We start from the raw sequence: 18,678 nt of genomic DNA, 5'->3' as shown, positions 1-18,678 counted from the left end.
ATCGCTGAGATATATGATTTGGCCCAGATCACAAGGCAACAAATAGTTTGGAACTTAATTACTTAATTCTCTTAAAACGACCTCCCCCCCCCCAGCCCCCCTTTATGAGCAAGTGTGAAGGGGCATCAGGTCCGGGTCCAACTCATTTCATCTCTTAATTGGACAACTGTAAAAGCTTCCTAATTGGCCCCCCTGACTCAAGACCTCCAACTTGAAAGCCCACACGAATCACTGTTATGTTAAGAGACGTTAGTGAGGCAGACACCCAGACCTTGAGGCCAAAGATTCTAACAGAGATGCCTTGGCCCCGAGTTCACTCTGTGTCTTATCCGAGGCTCTTCCCTCCATTTCTCAGGTAGGTATGTTGAGTGCATGAACACGGATCTCATTCTCAAACTCATCCTCTGCTTGGTCCCAGAATTTTCTATGCAAGACATCAATCTCGTCCTTCACCCTGGTGTTTGCTGGATGAAGTCAAGTCCCGGATTCAAAGCTCTCTGGTTGGCCCTTGCCGTCTTCCTTGTCTCAGATGTAATCTGCTCCTACTTCGTCACAATGCCTCTGTGTTGTGGCTCGAACACAGAAGACTCATTCTTGACTCTGCTTTGGTACGTGGTATTGCTCATGTTTGGAATGGCCCTTTTCATTCTCAGACGGATATTTTATAGCCTTGGCAAAAAATTAATCTTCTGTGGCTGACTATCGATCTCCACCCACCCAGTTCTAGCGGTATTTTGCATGGACAGAGTGATACGTTAAGACAAATAAGCAAGACAAAGTAGCATGTTTTGGGACTCTGCTGCTAAGTATGCTATTTCCTGTGTTTGGCTCTTCACAAGCTCTTCTGAGAAAGGCCTTTTCAAGGGTGTTTCTTTTCAAAGGACGCATGTTGAGGGTTCCAGTGTCAGTTCCATAAATACTTTTGGAATGGATATTTGTGCGTTCAGCTGGAGAAATTACCTTACAATGTAAATCATCTTTTAGGTGGAGGAGTAAAAACACATATAATTGCTACTTATCTAATAGTTCTTCCTATTCTTTAGCTCAGGGGAAAGGTGTTGATAGGTGTGCTTAATTGCATTTAGGAGTTCCTGCGAGGTGCCTCTAGGGCAGGATTGTGAAAGAGAAAACATCTCTGAAGAGAAAATTGACTGGAAATGAGGACCACTCCTCTCCTCCTTCTTCATCTGAAGAGAACTCTAGGTAGGAAGACTCTGTGAAGGTAGTTTGGGTTACACCAAGGATGCTCAGGGCTTACTCCGTGCTCAGGGTTCACTTCTGGCGGTTCTCAGGGAAACATAAGTGATGCCTGGGTTGGACTTGATGTCAGCTGTGTGCAGTGCAAGCATCTTAAACCCTGTACTATCCAGTTCAACTACCCCAAAGTGGACATTTTTGTGGAGATTATGCAAGTCAATTAGATAGAAGACATCCCCAGAGCTATCTCTTGATAACACAATGACTGAGCACATGCTTGGCTATCTGGTCACCTGATTAGATCCCTGGCACCTTTGGGAATAACCCTGCTCCAGCACTGCTGGGTGTGACAAACCCCAAGCAAAATAAAACAGAAAAAAAAAAGTTCATCACACTTACATGAAGCATGAATATGGTCGTCGAACAGAATATTTTATAACAATTTTGGTGTTATGCTTGGAAATTTAAGCATTTAGTATGATCTCTGTAGACTCTGAAGGACTCTAATTGTGTGTGTGTGTGTGTGTGTGTGTGTGTGTGTGTGTGTGTGTGTGGCTTATTTTTTGACATTGCTCTGGGGACTACTTAGCCAATTTCTTAGTTGCTCCTGGTTCTATTCTTTTTCAAAAAAAAATTTTTTTTTTAAAAAATCATTTATTTATTTATTTTGCTCCTGGTTGTACTCTGTGGGACCATGCAGTACTGAGATCAGGAATAGGAAACTCAATGCTTGGGCAGAGCTATTTCCCTATCCAAAGACTCTAAACGCAATGCACACTTTCCCAGTCTCCCCACTTTGTCTCTGTAGGACATTGGGCTAAAGTATGGTGCCTCAAATTATGATTCCAAGTGAAAGATATCGATTGAAGAATTTGAGTCTTTGACATCCTTTGAAAGGTTTGTTGAATCCCTGAATTCTCCTGCAGACAGAAAAGATCCTATCAAAGACCAGTTTGGAGCGATAGCACAGCGGGTAGGGCGTTCGCCTTACAAGCGGCCAACATGGCCGACCCGAGTTCGATTCCTCCGCCCCTCTCGGAGAGCCCGGCAAGCTACCGAGAGTATTCGATATGCCAGACACAGTAACAACAAAGTCTCCAATGGAGACGTTACTGGGCCCGCTCGAGCAAATCGACGATCAACGGGAGGGCCTTTACCTTTACCTTTATCATAAATTAACAAAATCAAGTTAACTTCCTCCTCAGCTTTCTGTATTGAGAAAGAAACTAAGACAATGGTGATGGACTGTCCCTTCAAAGGCACTTAAGGAATATAGAGCATAATTGTATTTCTAAATCTTTCATGGGAAGAGGGGAAGGTAACACTGGATATAAGTACCCAGGAAAGCATCTAAGGAATAAGGAAATTTCTTCATCTTTGATCTCACCCCAACATCATTTTATCTACTCATAGACTTCCCCTACTTTAAGGCCATACAAGCACTGGGGGAAAAACTTTGGGGAGAGAGAGTTAATTCTGTGGAGAAGTGTAGAACCTGAGAACATTCTTCACAGACTCTGAATCTAACCCTAAAATATGGAAGAGGATGATAAACAGGATGATAATTCAAAAGTGAAAATTGGGGGCTGGAGTGATATAAAATGGATAGGGCATATGCCTTGCATGCTGCTAACCCAGGTTTGATCTCCGGTTTCCCGTATGGTTCCCTAAGCACTCCCAGGAATAAGTCCTGAGTGCAGAGTCAGGAGGAAGAAGTAACCCCTGAGTATTGCTGGTGTGACTCAAAAAGACAAAAAAAAAAAAAGCAAAGAAAAATTAGACCCAAAGAGGTCCAATTCTTCAAAACTAGACAAATTGTAATATAATCACCCCAAACATTTTCATTTCATTTTTTTTTGAGGGACTGGCCTAACAGTGCTCAAAGACCCTGGGAACTACTATGGCTGACACTTAGCATGATGGTGCTCTTGTGAGTCAGTGTTGGGGGTTACCAAGGTCACCCTCGGGGTAGTGGAGGACCATGTTGTACTGGGAATGGAATTTGGGACCTTGACATGTCAGCCATCTGCCCCAGCCCTTACCTCCATCCTTTTTCATCTCTCTCCCTCTCTCCTTGCTCCCCTCTCCATCTCCTTCCCCTTCCACTCTCTCTTTTCTCTTCTCTTTGGTAGAAGGCTAGGTCTTGCCCAAAATGACACAACCTAGGTATTGTGCAGAGTTTCAATCAAACCTGGTCTCTCTCCACAAATGCTCTTTCCCTAGCACCAATATCCAGGTCCAGAGAAAAAGGCTCTGCACTCTGGAATGGTAGGAACCATGTTCAACCCCAGTTTTATCCTATGTGAAATTAGGTCTAATTGTGTACTCCACCCAGAGGAGCATGGGAAATACTAAATGTTTGTGAAAGGCTTGGTATGTTCCTGGCTCATAAAAAGCCCCTGATGGAAGTATTATTGTTGAACAATTTTTTTATTTTTATTTATTTTTATTAAAAATTTTTTTAATAGTGAGACATCATGAGGTACAGTTGCAGACTTACACATTTTTGTGCTTGGGTTTCAGTTACACAATGATCAAACACCTATCCCTCCACCAGTGCCCATTTCCTGCCACCAAGGATCCCAGTATCCCTCCCACCCCCCATCCCCCCATCCCACCCTGTCTCTGTGGCAGGGCATTCCTCTCTGTTCTCTCTCTCCTATTGGGTGTTGTGGTTTGCAAAAGAAACATTGAGTGGCAATCATGTTTGGTCTATAGTCTACTTTCAGTATGCTTCTCCCATCCTGGGAGGATCCTCCCAACACCTTTATTTGGTGTTCCTTTCTCTATCTGAGCTCCCTTTCCCCCTAGTATGTGTGGTTGGCCTCCAAGTCATGGAGTAAAATTCCTGGTACTAATCTCAGCCATTCTTGGGTATTAAACAAAATTTTTTAAAAAATTATATAATTTTGGTTTTGGAGCCACACCCAACTGTGATCAGGGTTTGCTCCTGGCCTTGCACTCAGGAGATCACTCCTGGCCTTCCTGGGGGACAGTAAGTAATGCTGGGAATCTCACCTGCTGTACCGGCTTTCTGGCCCCTATCATTGAAAAACATGAGAACTGTGGCTCAGAAACAGTGATGGAGCAGGTGGTCGTGGATCTAAGGAATCTGTTAGGATGCACACTGAGTCTTTGTGGTGGTTTGGGAAATAATCACTGTCACTGTCACTGTCCTCCGGTTGTTCATTGATTTGCTCAAGCGGGCCCAAGAACATCTCCACTGTGACACTTGTTACTGTGTTTGGCATATCGAATACGTCACGGGGAGCTTGCCAGGCTTTGCCGTGTGGGCGAGATACTCTCGGTAGCTTGCCGGGCTCTCTGAGAGGGATGGAGGAATCGAACTCGGGTCGGCCATGTTGGCTGCTTGCCTGCAAGGCAAACACCCTACCCGCTGTGCTATTATTGCTCCAGCCCCGTGGGAAATCATATCCACACAGATTGCCAAGATCTTCCGTTTCAGAGGCAATGCTCACTCCCTTGAAACTGGGCTGGACCTTGGGATCCCTTTAAATCTTCAGTCCACTGCAGCCAGAAGTAGAATGTAGAACAGAGTTGAGGTGGTTGACTTTAAAAACTGGTCACAAAAATGCCTCATGGCTTCTTCCTTTTGACACACTCCCTTTTTCTCTTTTCCCTCCACCTCCCCTTCTCTCTCTCCAGACCCATCCATCACTTGCCAGAAACCCTTGGCACAGAGGTGAGCATTCCTTTCTTTGCCTGTGAAGAAGCAGCCTGGCTAGCAAAGGAAGGCTATGATCACAGCTGTATAAATGAGCTTGGAGAGGGGCTGGAGAAACAGCACCCTGGGTAAGGCCCTTTCATCATCTGCTGCACTTTCTCGACCCAGGTTCGATGCCAGGTGCTATCCCAGTTTGATCCTGGCATCCTTCAAGGTCCCTAAGCACTGCCAGGAATAATTCCTGAGTGCAAATCTAGGAATAAGCCCCAAGCACAGCCAGGTGTAGCTCCAAAGCAAAGAAATGTGAGCTTGGAGATGGTATTTGATTCTGAGTCAACTCCCCTCGCTAATGACTGAGGGTCCTGTCCACACTCTGGCTGGTACCTCTTGAGAGATCCTGAGATCAAACCCCATAGAAAAGTTGCTGCTCATCTCTGACCCACAGACACAATCGGAGGATAGCGTGTTGGGTGACAAATACACTAATGCACAAATACACTAATTCCTTCCCTGGAAGGATCCAGAAGGAAGCTGCAGGTCCCCTTTCGTGAAGCCATCCAGAGACCCTGCTTTTTTTGCTCTTGGGCTCTGCCCTAAAATGTGCTTACACAGTAGATGCTGGTTTACCAGTTGCCTCCCAAGTCAACATTTTCTTTGTGAACCCCAGAAGGTGCCCTTATTCCCAGTCCCTGGGTGAGGATTGAGATTTGTGGTCCCCCTTCTCTGCGAGGAAGTTTCTGACTGAGCAGCCCTCGCGTCCAGGCAAAGCCCAGGGCAGGCAAATTAATAAGAAGAAGAAATGCAGAAAGACTGGACCCTGGAAGATGACTACTGGTAATCTCACACTCACTTCTGAGGGCAGGTTCCTTCTCCATGACTTCCAGTATTTTATCTCAACAGGGCTCAGCTTTCTCCTTTATAAGTGGAGGTTAGATAACGGTGGTAGTTCCCAGACCTTTTTTTAAAAATAGCAGAATCAGAGGTTGGAAAGATAGTACTGGGGTTAACAGCACTCGCCTTTCAGGTGGAGACTCTGGTTTGAATCCCTGGGGCACAGCAAATAGTCTCCAGACCTTCACATGCAATCACTCTGACTGAACCTTAGAGCCAGAGGGCGAATCCGAACTCCCTCCCTGCTTTGAAAAGTATTAGGAGAATGTTCCCTGAACCCCACCAGGCGTGATCCCTGAGTGTAAAATCAGGAAGAAACCCTGAGCACCCGTGGTGTGTCCTTAAAATTAAAAGTAAACTAACAGGAAAAAAAAAAGTTTAGCAGATTGCTTCTTGGCCTTTAGACTAAGATTAAGCGCAGTACTTGTTCTTATAAATTGAATATCTGATATATCCTCTAACTCAAGGATGAAATATTAAATGTTCCTGAAACTCAATCACGGATAATTTTGTAATTCCCATGGTTTAATACTAAAATAAAAAATAAATAAATTGTGGCAGAATCAGGACTGGAAAGATACACCAGGGCTGGGCACATGCTTTGCATGCAGGCAGCCTGGCTCCATCCCCAGCTCCACATGGTCCCCTTGAGCACCCAGAAAAGGCAAAAAATATATATATATATATATGAGCAGAGAGAGTCATTTGAGTCAGTCTCTGGACTGCGAGGGTCTGTGCAGGACAACCAGAAAATCACCAAAGAACAAGCTTCTGACTCTCCTGCAGTTGGCAATCTAGGCCCTGTGTCAGGAGCTGACACAGCCTCACTGTCCTTCCTGGCTGGACACAAGTTGGACCGCTCAGGGACAGGTACTGGACTTCGGAATGAGCTTCTGTCCAGGACATCTAACCTCTCCTTTCTTTTCACCCTTTTCCTGACCATGTGAAGACACGTGGGGTTCCAGAGCCAACAGAGTAGTGTGGACAGCGAACCCAGATTGGCCAGTTAACCCTCCCTCCCTCCCTCCCTCCCTCCCTCCCTCCCTCCTTCTTTCCCTCTCTCCCTCTCTCTCCCTCCCTTTGACCATCTCTCTCTCTCTCTCTCTCTCTCTCTCTCTCTCTCTCTCTCTCTCTCTCTCTCTCCAGGGTAATGTTTTCCTTCCACTCTGTCCTCTCCTCTTCTGGGCTGGGCAGCCTCAGGTGGGATGGAAAACCCAGGTGCCAGATTAGCACCCGGAAGTGGAGTTGCTCAGCCCTGACCTCATTTCGGGATAACCTCCAGGGTCAGAGGGCAGAGGGCACTCCTGTGCAATTGTTCCGGACCCCAATTCATGCCATTGTTTTCATGCAGGAATACACACTGCAAGGGCAGGCAGTGGGGCAAGAGGAGTTCCTTTCCTTCAGCCTTCACATCAGAAGCTGGCTCTCCACTGGTAAACATCCCCTCCTGCTTCCCAAGGACAGGGCTGGGCCTCTTTCCACTTGCTTCCACGGTTCCTTCCTGAGAGACGGCTGTGCCAGCCACCTTCTCCCAGCCAGATACTGAATGGGAATTTGGCACCAGGCTGAGGGAACAATTTCAGGCCTCTTTGAAGGTTGTGACCATGGCCCAGAGATGAAGAACATTATAAGAGTGGCAAGGGACAGGATCAGATGGAGAGAAGGGGTGCTTGGGCCCCTCAGGGTGAGAAATGCAGGCATTTGCTTCAGGGTAAAGCATCAGGACTGGTACTGGGATTGATTTATCCCAGCATATTGTAGGGACATGATCTGAGAGATAGAAATGAGGCCCGGACAAGAAAGAACAAATAATATGGCCTGGAGAGATAGCACAGGGCCAAGGTGCTCGCCTTGCATCCCAAGGTCCTGTTTTAAGCCCCTGGTACCACATAAAGTTCCCTGAGCATCACCAGTTAGAAATAGCTCCTGAGCACTGTAGCTGTCAGTGCACCCCCCAAGTATCTATCTATCTATCTATCTATCTATGGCCTGGTGCTTGATGTAGGGGTGCACCCTTCAGTTACAATGCTGGCCCACTTGCTCGCACGAAAGGGGTTTTGTGCCTTTAATTGTGCTTTAGCACATTCTGGTTGCTCTATTTGCCAGGGTGCTGACCACATTTTGTTTTGGGTTGTGGTGCTCTGGCTGGGCACACTTTAGTTGTGCCATCTGGCTGCAGGGAATGGAGATCGTCATTTCGGTGGTGGTACAGGAGGTTCCAGATAAGAGAGCTGCAGGTGGGTCCATGTGGGGGGTTCCCCGGGGATCAAATTCACAACCTTGTGCCTGCAAAATGGCAGGTTCTGTCATCCAGCTATCTCTTGGAGACCTCTTTCAACTTTTAAAGAGAATCTTCAAGTCCAGATCTGTGTATCATTTCCAGTTATTCAAGCATGGCCCAGGTGATATGGATGAGTGGTCTAACCATGTATACAAAACATAGACTCAATTACACTGAAGTCATCGAAGTGGCAACCACTGGAACTTTGGAATGTGCCTGTCAAATTGACACACCAGGGATGGGGCAGGGGTTGGAAATGGAGATGGAATATGGAAACGCCAGTGGAGGAGGTTGATAGTGGTGGTGGGATTGATTGGTGTTGAAATATTAAACTCAACTATCAATAGCTCTGTAAATTGCAGTTCTTTAATTAAATTTAAAAAAATTAAGAAAGCAAAACATGACCCGGAAATGAAACTCTGGTGAGGGCACGGCGGTGTTCTGAAAGTTTGAAAGCTGTGACCTCAGGTGTGAGCCCTGGAGAGCATCACAGGCAGTGCCACAGTACCTTTGCTCAATGTCACAATGTCATTGACATTGAAGGGAAGGGGAAGACCTGAAAACCAAGTCATGGAAACAGGAGCTGGTCCTTTGAAAGAATAAACAAATGATACACACTTCAGTTGGACTTAGTAGGAAAAACGAAAGGGAGAAAAATGCCCAAATAAATCAGATCAAAAGTGAAAGGGGAGAAATTACAACAGAACTTTCAGAAATTCAATATACCATGAAAGGTTACTATGACCAACTTTAAACTGTTAATCTGGGGAACCTAGAAGAAGTGGACAGATTTTTAGACTCATGCAATCTCCCAAAAATGAGTGTGGAGGAACTAGAAAACCTCGACAGGCCAAATACAGGTAAGGAAATTGAAACAGTTATTAAGAAGTTCCCCAAGAACAAAAGCCTTCGTCCAGATGGATTCACTGAGGACCTCTATCAAATCTTCAAAGAAGACACTCCCTAGCTTTTTTTTTTGACACTCCTTAACTATTTAAGCTCTTCCAAAGTATTGAAGAAACAGAAATCCTACCCACCAGCTTCTATGAAGCCAATGTTACACTAATATCCAAGACAGATATGGACACTACTAGAAATGAAATTTCAAATCAATTTTTCTGGTGAAGATTGACACAAAAATTCTCAGCAAAATCTTAGCTAACTGAATTCAACAGCAATTTCAAAAAGTTATCACCTGTCAACCTGACACCCTGTCACCATGATCAAGTGGATTCATCCAGTCATGTAAGTGTGGTTTGACATACACAAATTAATTAAATTAATACAACACATTAATAAAATAAAGATTAAAATCACATGGTCATATCTATAGACTCAGAGAAAACTTTTGACAAGACCCAACATTCACAAACAAAATAAAGGTGGTAGAAATATACTTCAAGATAGAAATGGTAATCTATAATAAGCCTATAGCTGGTATCATTCTTTGTTTATTTATTTGACTTTTTGGGTCACTCCAGTAGTGCTCAGAGGTTACTCCTGGCTCTGGACTTAGGAATTGTTCCTGGCAGTACTCAGGTGACCACATGGGATGCTGGGGATTGAACCTGGGTCAGGCATGTGCAAGGCAAACAACCTCCCCACTGGATTGGATGCTCCAAGCCATGGGTATCAGCCTACTGGTAAAAACTGGGCTGGAGCAATAGCACAGCGGTAGGGCATTTGCCTTGCACGCAGCCAACATGGCCGACCCGAGTTCGATTCCTCCGCCCCTCTCGGAGAGCCCGGCAAGCTACCAAGAGTATCTCGCCTGCACGGCAGAGCCTGGCAAGCTCCCCATGACGTATTCGATATGCCAAACACAGTTACAACAAAGTCTCCAATGGAGACTTTACTGGGCCTGCTCGAGCAAATCGATGATCAACGGGAGGGCCTTTACTTTACTTTTACTATTCCCCTGACATCAGGTATAATGTCATCTGGTTTGATCCCAAGCATCCATATAGACCCCTACCAAGAGTGATCCCTGAATACAGAGCCAGGAGTAAGCCGGATGTATGTGGCCCTAAAAAACTAAAAAGAGAGGTACAAAAAAAAAAAGAAAATGGAAAAGAAAAAAATGCCTGCCATAGAGGCATTTTTGTTAAGATAAAGTCCCACAGAAAATAAGAAGTTGGGCAGTATCTCATTACCTAACTTGAAACTATACTATAAAGCTATAGTGATCAAAACAATATGGTACTGGAATAAGGATAGGTTCTCTGACAAATGGGTTAGAATTGAGAATCTAAAGAGAAATTCCCAGATTTGTGGTCAACTAACTTTTGACAAGGAATCTGGGTACATGAGCTAGAGTAAAGGTAACCTCTTCAACAAATAATGTTGGGAAAACTAGATAACTACATGTGGAAAAAAAGAAGAAAAGGCTAAATCCACATCTCCTACCTGACACAAAAGTCAAATAAAAGTGGACCAAAGACCTTGCGATCATATTGGAATTCATAAAGTCCACTGAGGAAAATATTGACAGAATGCTCCAAGATTTAAACCTCAAAGATGTTTTCAAAGCTACATTTACACTGGCAACAGCAACAGAAATAAAACTAAACATATTACATCAAATTAAAGAGTATCTGCATGGCAAAAGAAATATGACTAAAACTAAAAGACGCCCAACTTGGTGGGATAGAATATTTGCACTCAGCATATAAGAGGCCTTAATATCCAAGATATATACTCAAAGGTCAACAAACAACAAAAAATCAAAACCCCTATAAAAATGGACTGAGAAAAATGAACAGAAATTTCTCTTGAAGAAAACAGATAGATGGCCAATAGTCATGAAAAAGTGCTCACCATCACTTATTAGGGAAATCCAAATCAAGACAGCAAGCATCTCACACCAAACCAAAACAAAATACTCCCCGCCCCCCCCCCCCCCTGCGCACACACATACAAGTGTGGGGACAGTCTGTGTTAGTGGGGATGTGAGGAAAATCGGAACTCCCATCTACTGCCTGTGAGAATGTTGTCTGATTCAACCCCTATGGAAAATAGCATGGAGATTTCTCAGGAAAGTAAAAATAGAGCTGCCATATGACCCAGGAATTTCACTTCTTAGCATCTACCCCCAGGACGCAGAACATTTGTTTAAGAGGACATTTGCACACCATTATTCATTGTAGCACTTAGCACAATAGCTAGGGTATGCAATCAACCTTGGTGCCCAACCACAGCCGAGAGGCTAATGAAGACGTGTTATATAGACACAATGGAATACTAAACAGCTGTGAGGAAGGTTGGAATCATGCAGTTTGCTGCAACTTGGATAGATGTTAAATGAAGTAAGTCAGAAGAAAAAAGACAAATATAGAATGGCCTCATAATTATCTATGGTATATAGGATAGCACAGAGGGCTGGAGTGATAGCACAGCGGTAGGGCGTTTGCCTTGCACGCAGCCGGCCCTGCTGAGCCAGGTTCGATTCCTCCGCCCCTCTCAGAGAGCCCGGCAAGCTACTAACAGTATCTCACCTGCACGGCAGAGCCTGGCAAGCTACCCGTGATGATTTCAATATGCCAAACACAGTAACAACAAGTCTCATGATGGAGATGTTACTGGGCCCGCTCGAGCAAATTGATGAATAACGGGAGGACTGTGACCATGACCATATAGGATAACAGGACACAAGGTATTATTGTAAGATATTATCCTGTTCTTAGAATATAGAACTGAGAAGGACAGGGACGAAAAGAAATTGATGTTACGGGTACAGGGACCTCAGACTCATTGGCAATGTAGAGTTCTAATATATCTATTTATCTGAACTACAGAACCAATAGAACTGAAAGAGATCCCAACTACAACTGATTAAAAAAAGATCCCTGTCAAGGAGGTAGAATGGGGGTTGGGAGGGAACTCAGGGCACTGGTGGAAAGAAATGATAATGGAATTGGTGTTGGACCATTGTGTGCCTGGAACTCAACTATGAATAACTTTGCAAATCATGCATGGTACCTTAAAAAGAAATAAACAAACAAACAAATAAATAAATAAATAAATAAAGTCCCTCCTCCCCTGCAAATCCCACAAAGTCCATGTCAGAGATGAATAAATGGTCTGACTTCTGTCAGTTTCTAGGGCTACTGTAACATCACCACAGACTCAGTGGTTAAATATGACACATCCGTTCTCTGCTATTGTGTGGAGGAGTCGGATGCAGGTTTCTCTGGGTTATAATCAAGGTGTCAGCTGATCTGAGTTCCCTTTTGGGAGTTCTAGGAGAGAATCCATTTTTCTTAACTCTTCTAGTCTTTGGAAGACATGCCACTTTCCTTAGTTTGAGGTCTCCGTCCTTGTCTTTAAAGCAAGTAATGGGGGATAGAAAATCTCTCAACATGTTTTGTAAAAGTTCTCTGCTTTTACAAAGCACTACACACACCCAGTAGTACTCAGGGCTTACTCCTGGCATTAGCTTGGGGATCACTCCTGACCTTCTTGGGGACCATATGGAGTTCCAGATACTCAGCCCAGGTCTGCCCCTTGCAAGACAAATGCCTTGCCTGCTGTATTATCTCTTCAGCCTCCAAAGTTCTCCAATTAAAAAAAAAAAAGGTACTGCAGTGAGGAGTGGGTGTGGTTTGGGTGGCAGGGGTCATTTTTGTCAACGAAGTGATGGATACAAGCTTCATGGTTTGGGATTTGGGCCCTGAAGTTCTGGGAGGCAATATCAGGCAATATTGGCTTTTAAGGATTTATGAGAGTCGACCCAGCAAATAACCAAGTATCATCTCCTCATTTCAAGGCAAACAGAGTCTCTTGTGCAAAATTCCGTGTGTTGTGTGACATGACATATTCACAGGATCAGTGATCAACAACAGTGCTCTTAAACACTGGAATCTTTCACTCTTGAAAACATCTCAGAGGGCAGAGGCCTGCAATACCGGGTTTACCGTTCCTCCTCACCTGGCCCCTTCCTCTGCCAGCGCTTCCTGTTCTTTCAACCACGACTGGTTTCCGTGGGGCCTTTGGTGCTGCTGCTCTGTGTGTTCAGCAGAACGCACTGCCTGTCTGGACCAGCTTCCTCTGCTCCCCAGGGCTCTGGGGCAGCAGTTTCTCTCCTTGCTACATCTCCCGGTGGAACCTCTCAGCTGGGATTTCTGGGGTGAGGCGCTGGGCAATCATTCCTCCCTCTCTCCAGAGGCAGCACAGGCTCTAGGCTTGGCCTTGAGGGCTGCTGTCAACATCCCCAGCTGCTAGACTCAGGGCACAGGGGAACGACAGAATGTCAATACTGAGGTACTGATTCGGCTCTCTGCTCTCCCGGGCCTGCCTCTGACAAGAGCACATTGATTCCATTTCATTCTCAGGCCCTTTCCTCGGGTTCTTGATCACCGGAATGGGATGCAGGCAGATGGAAAGAATGCATTTCAGCGGGGTTTGGGAAGGAGAGGTGGGAGCCAGAACCTCAAGGTACGTGTCCACCCCTGCTGCTTGGAGGATACACTCTTCACTGAATTCCAAGTACCTTGGAATACTTGGGGGTGGGGGTGGGGGTCTTGGGGGCATTGCGTTGTGACCTCTGCCATCTCTTCCTTGAACAGTACAGGGTTTCAGCATGGGTGCGTATAGGTTCATGCACAGACACGTAAATGGTGGAGTGAGTTAGGGAGAGTCTGGAAGCAAGGCTCCCAGGTTTGAATTCCAACTCTTTTTGTTTTCTTGGAAAAATGACTGACCTCACTTTCCCTGTCCCTAGGCAATGCCTATTATACCTCCTTCAGAGTTTTTTTTTTTTAAATAAGGTTCAAGCAAATTAATATCTGCAAAGAGAAGAAAAGTGTTTTTGGATAGACACCTTGTTATTTGCTCTTAAATACTAAAAAAAAAAGGTATAACCTGCCCAATGAAGTAATCTGCAATCCTGTTGTGGTCAAATAGATAGCCACGGTCACGGTCACGGTTCTCCTGTTGTTCATTGATTTGCTCGAGCGGGCCCAGCTTGTAAGGTAAACGCCCTACCGATAGCACAGCGGGTATTTGCCTTGCACACAGCCAACATGGTCGACCTGAGTTCGATTCTTCCGCCCCTCTCGTAGAGCCCGGAAAGCTACCGAGAGTATCTCTCCTGCACGGCAAAGCCTGGCAAGCTACCCATGACATATTCGATATGCCAAACACAGTAACAAGTTTCACACTGTTACTGGGCCCGCTCGAGCAAAATCGATGAACAACGGGAGGATAGTGATAGTGATAGTGATTTCCCTAGCCGAAGGCAGCATTAAATGCTCAAGATATTCAACTTGAAAAGTCTTAGGGCCTTAGCTGAAGTCATTCAGAGCATTGCACGGGGACATTCCCAGTGCAACACCTTCTAGAGTACAAAGAGGAAGTGGCAGTTTTTTGAGGGCATAGTTTCTGAAAGAGAATGTTTCCTCTTGGGGGCTTTTTTTCAGTTATACATAAGTCCTCTCACCCAGGGTTCAGACAGGGAACCATTGCATTTTATTCTTGTTTTGTCTCTATTGTAATTGCTATTATTGAGGAAGCCAAGCTCAGGGTCTATGGGATGCTGTGAATTAAACCCAACGCCTTAGACACGTGGGGCATGTGCTCAACTACTTTGGCCACATCCACAACACAATCAGTGCTTTTGATTTATTTTGCAGTGCTGGGATCAAACCCAGGTCTCCCTGGCCCACTCCTCAGTGCCCCTTCACTGGAGTCAGTGGTCCTAACAAGTGGGCCTTGTTGTAGGTAGCCCTTCCAGAAAGTTATGCCTTAACACTAACCAAAAGTTGAGACCCCATTCAAGAGATCTTGCCAGCTAGCCGTTTAGAGGTGGAGCTCAGTCTTGTGATCCATGCTGGGTGCCACAGATTGTCAGTGCTGGCACAGCTGGGGAGGGAATCTGAAGTGAGTTCCACGCAGACCCTGGAAAACCATCAGAACTCTTCGACTGGGAGTGGACGAACCCAGGGAAGTGTTTAGAACCGGCATCATGCAGTGCCAAGGATGGAACAGGGCACTTTCAACATGGACTTGCTTGGCGCTTTCTGTCTCAGGGAGGCCTGTGCCTTAGTGACCTGGTGGAAGAAATGAGTGGGGGAGAGAGAAAGTGCCCAAGGGCTCCAGTCGTCTAGCAAAGGAACGAGAGTCTCTAATCGTTCACACGTGTCCCACTGGCGGGGAAATGGGAACATAGCTGTGGAAGGCTTGAGCAACGTCACGATCATGATCACGACCATCCGATTGCTTCGAGCAGTTCCCAGTAACGTCTCCTTCGTCCTAGCCCTGAGATTTTTAAGAAAGTGCCATATTCAAGGCTCTTTAGGAGACTGAGACCCATCATTGTTACTGGTATTTGGCATATTGGGTACGCCACGGGGAGTTTGCCAGACTCTGCCGTGTGGGCAGGCTACATTCGGTAGCCTGCCAGTTTGTCCAAAGTAGGAATGAGATAATAAAATGTTGCGCGGCTGCGAATGCGCTTCCGGGAGCTGGGTTTTATAGTCTCTGGGTCTTGGCCGTTGATGGGATTACAACATGGCGCCAGGGGGCCAGTTGGTGGGTGTGACCCCCGCCTACTGGAATTTGGAGGATCTGGGTGGAGGATGCTCAGCCCTGATCCGAGTAGGCTTGGAGATCTCAGCCCCAGAACCGGCATGCCTTTGTTCCTTTGCCGGTACCTTCATGTGTGCGAAGAGTGGTCTCAGCATGGTGGTGGCTGGTTCTGGAGGTCTTCGGCTGCCGAAGCCCTGGTCGGGGTGGGGAGGAAAACTCAACCTGCTCCTCTCCAAGGAGCCCTGGTGAGGACAGCCAGGTGCGGGGGCAGGAGACTCTGTTGAGCAACGTCAGAAATTCCTAATGCCTCAGGATGGAGAAAGGGTGGGAAGCACATAGAGGCTTCCTAGGGTGTCAAGAAACCGCGTGATGACTCTCATCACAGACAGCAAGAGGGGCTGTGCAGACGGAGAAAGGCAGCAGAGCGTACTTTGCATGCGGAGCCCTGGGTTTGATCCCAGCATGGCATGGCATCTCCAGCACCACGAGCTGCGGCCCACCCCCCTCCCCTCAAACAAACGAACACTCCCCACTCCCCCCCCCAAACAATGAAAGGTGTTTTATTTAGATTTCACTGGAGAGTAGAAATGGATGGATGGGGCTGGAGCAATGGTACAGTGGGTAGGGTGTTTGCCTTGCACACTGCTGACCCGGGTTTGATTCCCAGCAACCCATATGGTACCCCTGAGCACTGCCAGGAGTAATTCCTGAGTGCATGAGCCAGGAGTGACCCCTGAGAATCGCTGGGTGTCTCAGCCACCACCATGCTGAGACCACTCTCCACACACATGAAGGTACTGGCAGAGGAACAGAGGCATGCGGGTTCCGGGACTGAGATCTCCATGCCTACTCGGATCTGGACTGAGCATCCTCCACCCAGATCCTCCAAATTCCAGTAGGCGGGGGTCACACCCACCAACTGGCCCCCTGGCGCCATGTTGTAATCCCATCAACGGCCAAGTCTCAGAGACTATAAAACCCAGCTCCCGGAAGCACGTGGCCACATTTGCGGCCATGCGACATCTTATTATCTCATTCCTTCCTTGAACAAACTGGCAGACTACCAAATGTAACCTGCCCACACGGCAGAGTCTGGCAAACTCCCCGTGGCATACCCAATATGCCAAATACCAGTAACAATGAAGGGTCTCATTCTCCTAACTCTGAAAGAGCCTTGCATATGGCACTTTTTAAAAAATCTCAGGGCTAGGACGAAGGAGACGTTACTGGGGCCTGCTCGAGGCAATCGACGAATAACAGGATGGGTGTGAACCTAAGAGAAAAAAAAAGAAATGGATGGATAGTGGTATCTTTCAACTTAGAGAGTTCGAGTTTCTATGCATTTGGGGTAAGACGCTTTCGAGATATATTAAGTGACATCCTGCCCTCTATTTCCTTCTTCCCTTGCCATCGTATCTACTTGTCCCCCCCAAAGCATATATTTTGTTCTGTTTAAAAAGAGGGAGACAGGGCCAGAGCGATAGTACAGCAGGTCGGGTTTTTGCTTTGCAAGCAGCTGACCAGGGTTCTATCCTTGGCATCCCATACGGTCCCCCAGCACTGCCAGAAGTAATTCCTGAGTGCAGAGCCAGGAGTAACCCCTGAGCATCACTGGGCATGACCCAAAAAGCCAAAAAGAAAAAAAAAAGAGGGAGGATGTGGTGTTTGGCGTGTGATGTAACGGAAAGACCATACTATTCTCTCTGACTGCTCAGTCTAATATTTGACAAAGTGACGTATTCGATATGCCAAACACAGTAACAACAAGTCTCGTGATGGAGATGTTACTGGGCCCGCTCGAGCAAATCAATGAACTTCAAAGCTACTCCACTGCTCTGAGACCACACCTGGAGAAGGCAGAAGAGAAAGCAGTTGATTGCCTCATGCCTCCTCCCCCATCCTTGGCACCAGGTAAAATCCTCATCTCCTGGCTGCAGGATTGAAGGCCCTGGGATTTGATTCAAGGTAATTTTCTAGGATTAATTTAAGATAATATTCTAAGGCCTGGAGCCACACTACAGCAGGGAGGGCTTGTCTTGCAGGCTTTTGATCCCGGTTGGATCTCGAGCACCTCACCTGGTCCCTTGAGCACCACCAGGAGTAATTCCTGACGGTATTCCTGATGGCAGAGCCAGCATGAGCCCAGAGCAGCATCAGGTGAGGCCTCAAAACAAAACAGAAAGGATAATTTTCTATCCCAGCGGCATGGGGACTTGTTCTAAAGGAGGGTGCTCCCTTTTGAAAAATAAAGACGGGTTCCTTCTGCACCTCTCCACTCGCCCACAGAAATCTCTCAGCAGTTTTGGGGAGGGATGGCCAGGCTCGGAAAACGCTGCAACCCTGACGTTTGCGGTCGTCTGCTGGCCCCGTGTGGTGGTCACTGGAAACGACAGCTCCTCCCGCTTGCAGCCAGGTAGGAGACTGGACCGGGACAACCTGCCTAGCTGCACGGGAGAGGGTGCGGGGACCCAGATGCGGAGGGTCTCCGGAGCAGGGCACCCACCAGGACGCACGCCAGCGGCCCAGAGACAACTCAAGACGCGTTTCCTCTGGTGACCACCTTTATTTCTGCTGGCGACACGGGGTGCGGGCTCAGCCAGGCAGCCCTGGGGTGCGGGCGACCGGCTCCCGGGCCCCGCGCCAGCGCGCAGCCGCCTCCTCGCTGGGTTTGGAGTAACACGTCTGCGGTCCTCCCGCCCGCGCCGCCCGCTGTCTGCCTGGCATCCCCTCCCGCGGTCTCCCTGGCATCTCCCCCGGCTCCTGCAGCCCTGCCTTCCCGCACGGGACTGGCACGGCCTCCTTCCACGGCAACGAGAGGGGAACGGCTGGCACATCCAGGAGGAGGAGGAGGAAGAGGAGGAGGAGGAGGAGGAGGAGGAGGAGGAGGAGGAGGAGGAGGAGGAGGAGGAGGAGGAGGAAGGGATCCCCTAGACAGGATTCCAGGGGGTCAGAACCACAGGGCCAGCGTGCCCAGACCTCTGCCCTGCCTCCATCCCCACCACTCCGGTTAAGTAGGGGTGCCAAGTCTCTCTCTGCCCAGGAGACAAGCCCACCAACTGTCCTGCTCCCTCTGGGTCTCTCCCCATCTGTCTGGGGGGGC

The 18,678-nt window shown here is 47.2% G+C and overlaps 1 pseudogene; it reads left to right on the top strand.

The window, feature by feature from the left end:
• The first annotated feature begins 6,158 nt into the window (after positions 1-6,158).
• On the top strand, positions 6,159-6,271 carry LOC130026224 (uncharacterized; annotated as a pseudogene).
• Positions 6,272-18,678: the final 12,407 nt, after the last annotated feature.

The sequence above is a fragment of the Sorex fumeus genome, unplaced genomic scaffold (assembly GCF_029834395.1).
Source record: "Sorex fumeus unplaced genomic scaffold, SorFum_2.1 ptg000033l, whole genome shotgun sequence".
NCBI classification, from domain to species: domain Eukaryota; kingdom Metazoa; phylum Chordata; class Mammalia; order Eulipotyphla; family Soricidae; genus Sorex; species Sorex fumeus.
Note: the sequence above shows the minus strand (reverse complement) of the source record. Positions and strands in the feature narration are given on the sequence as shown.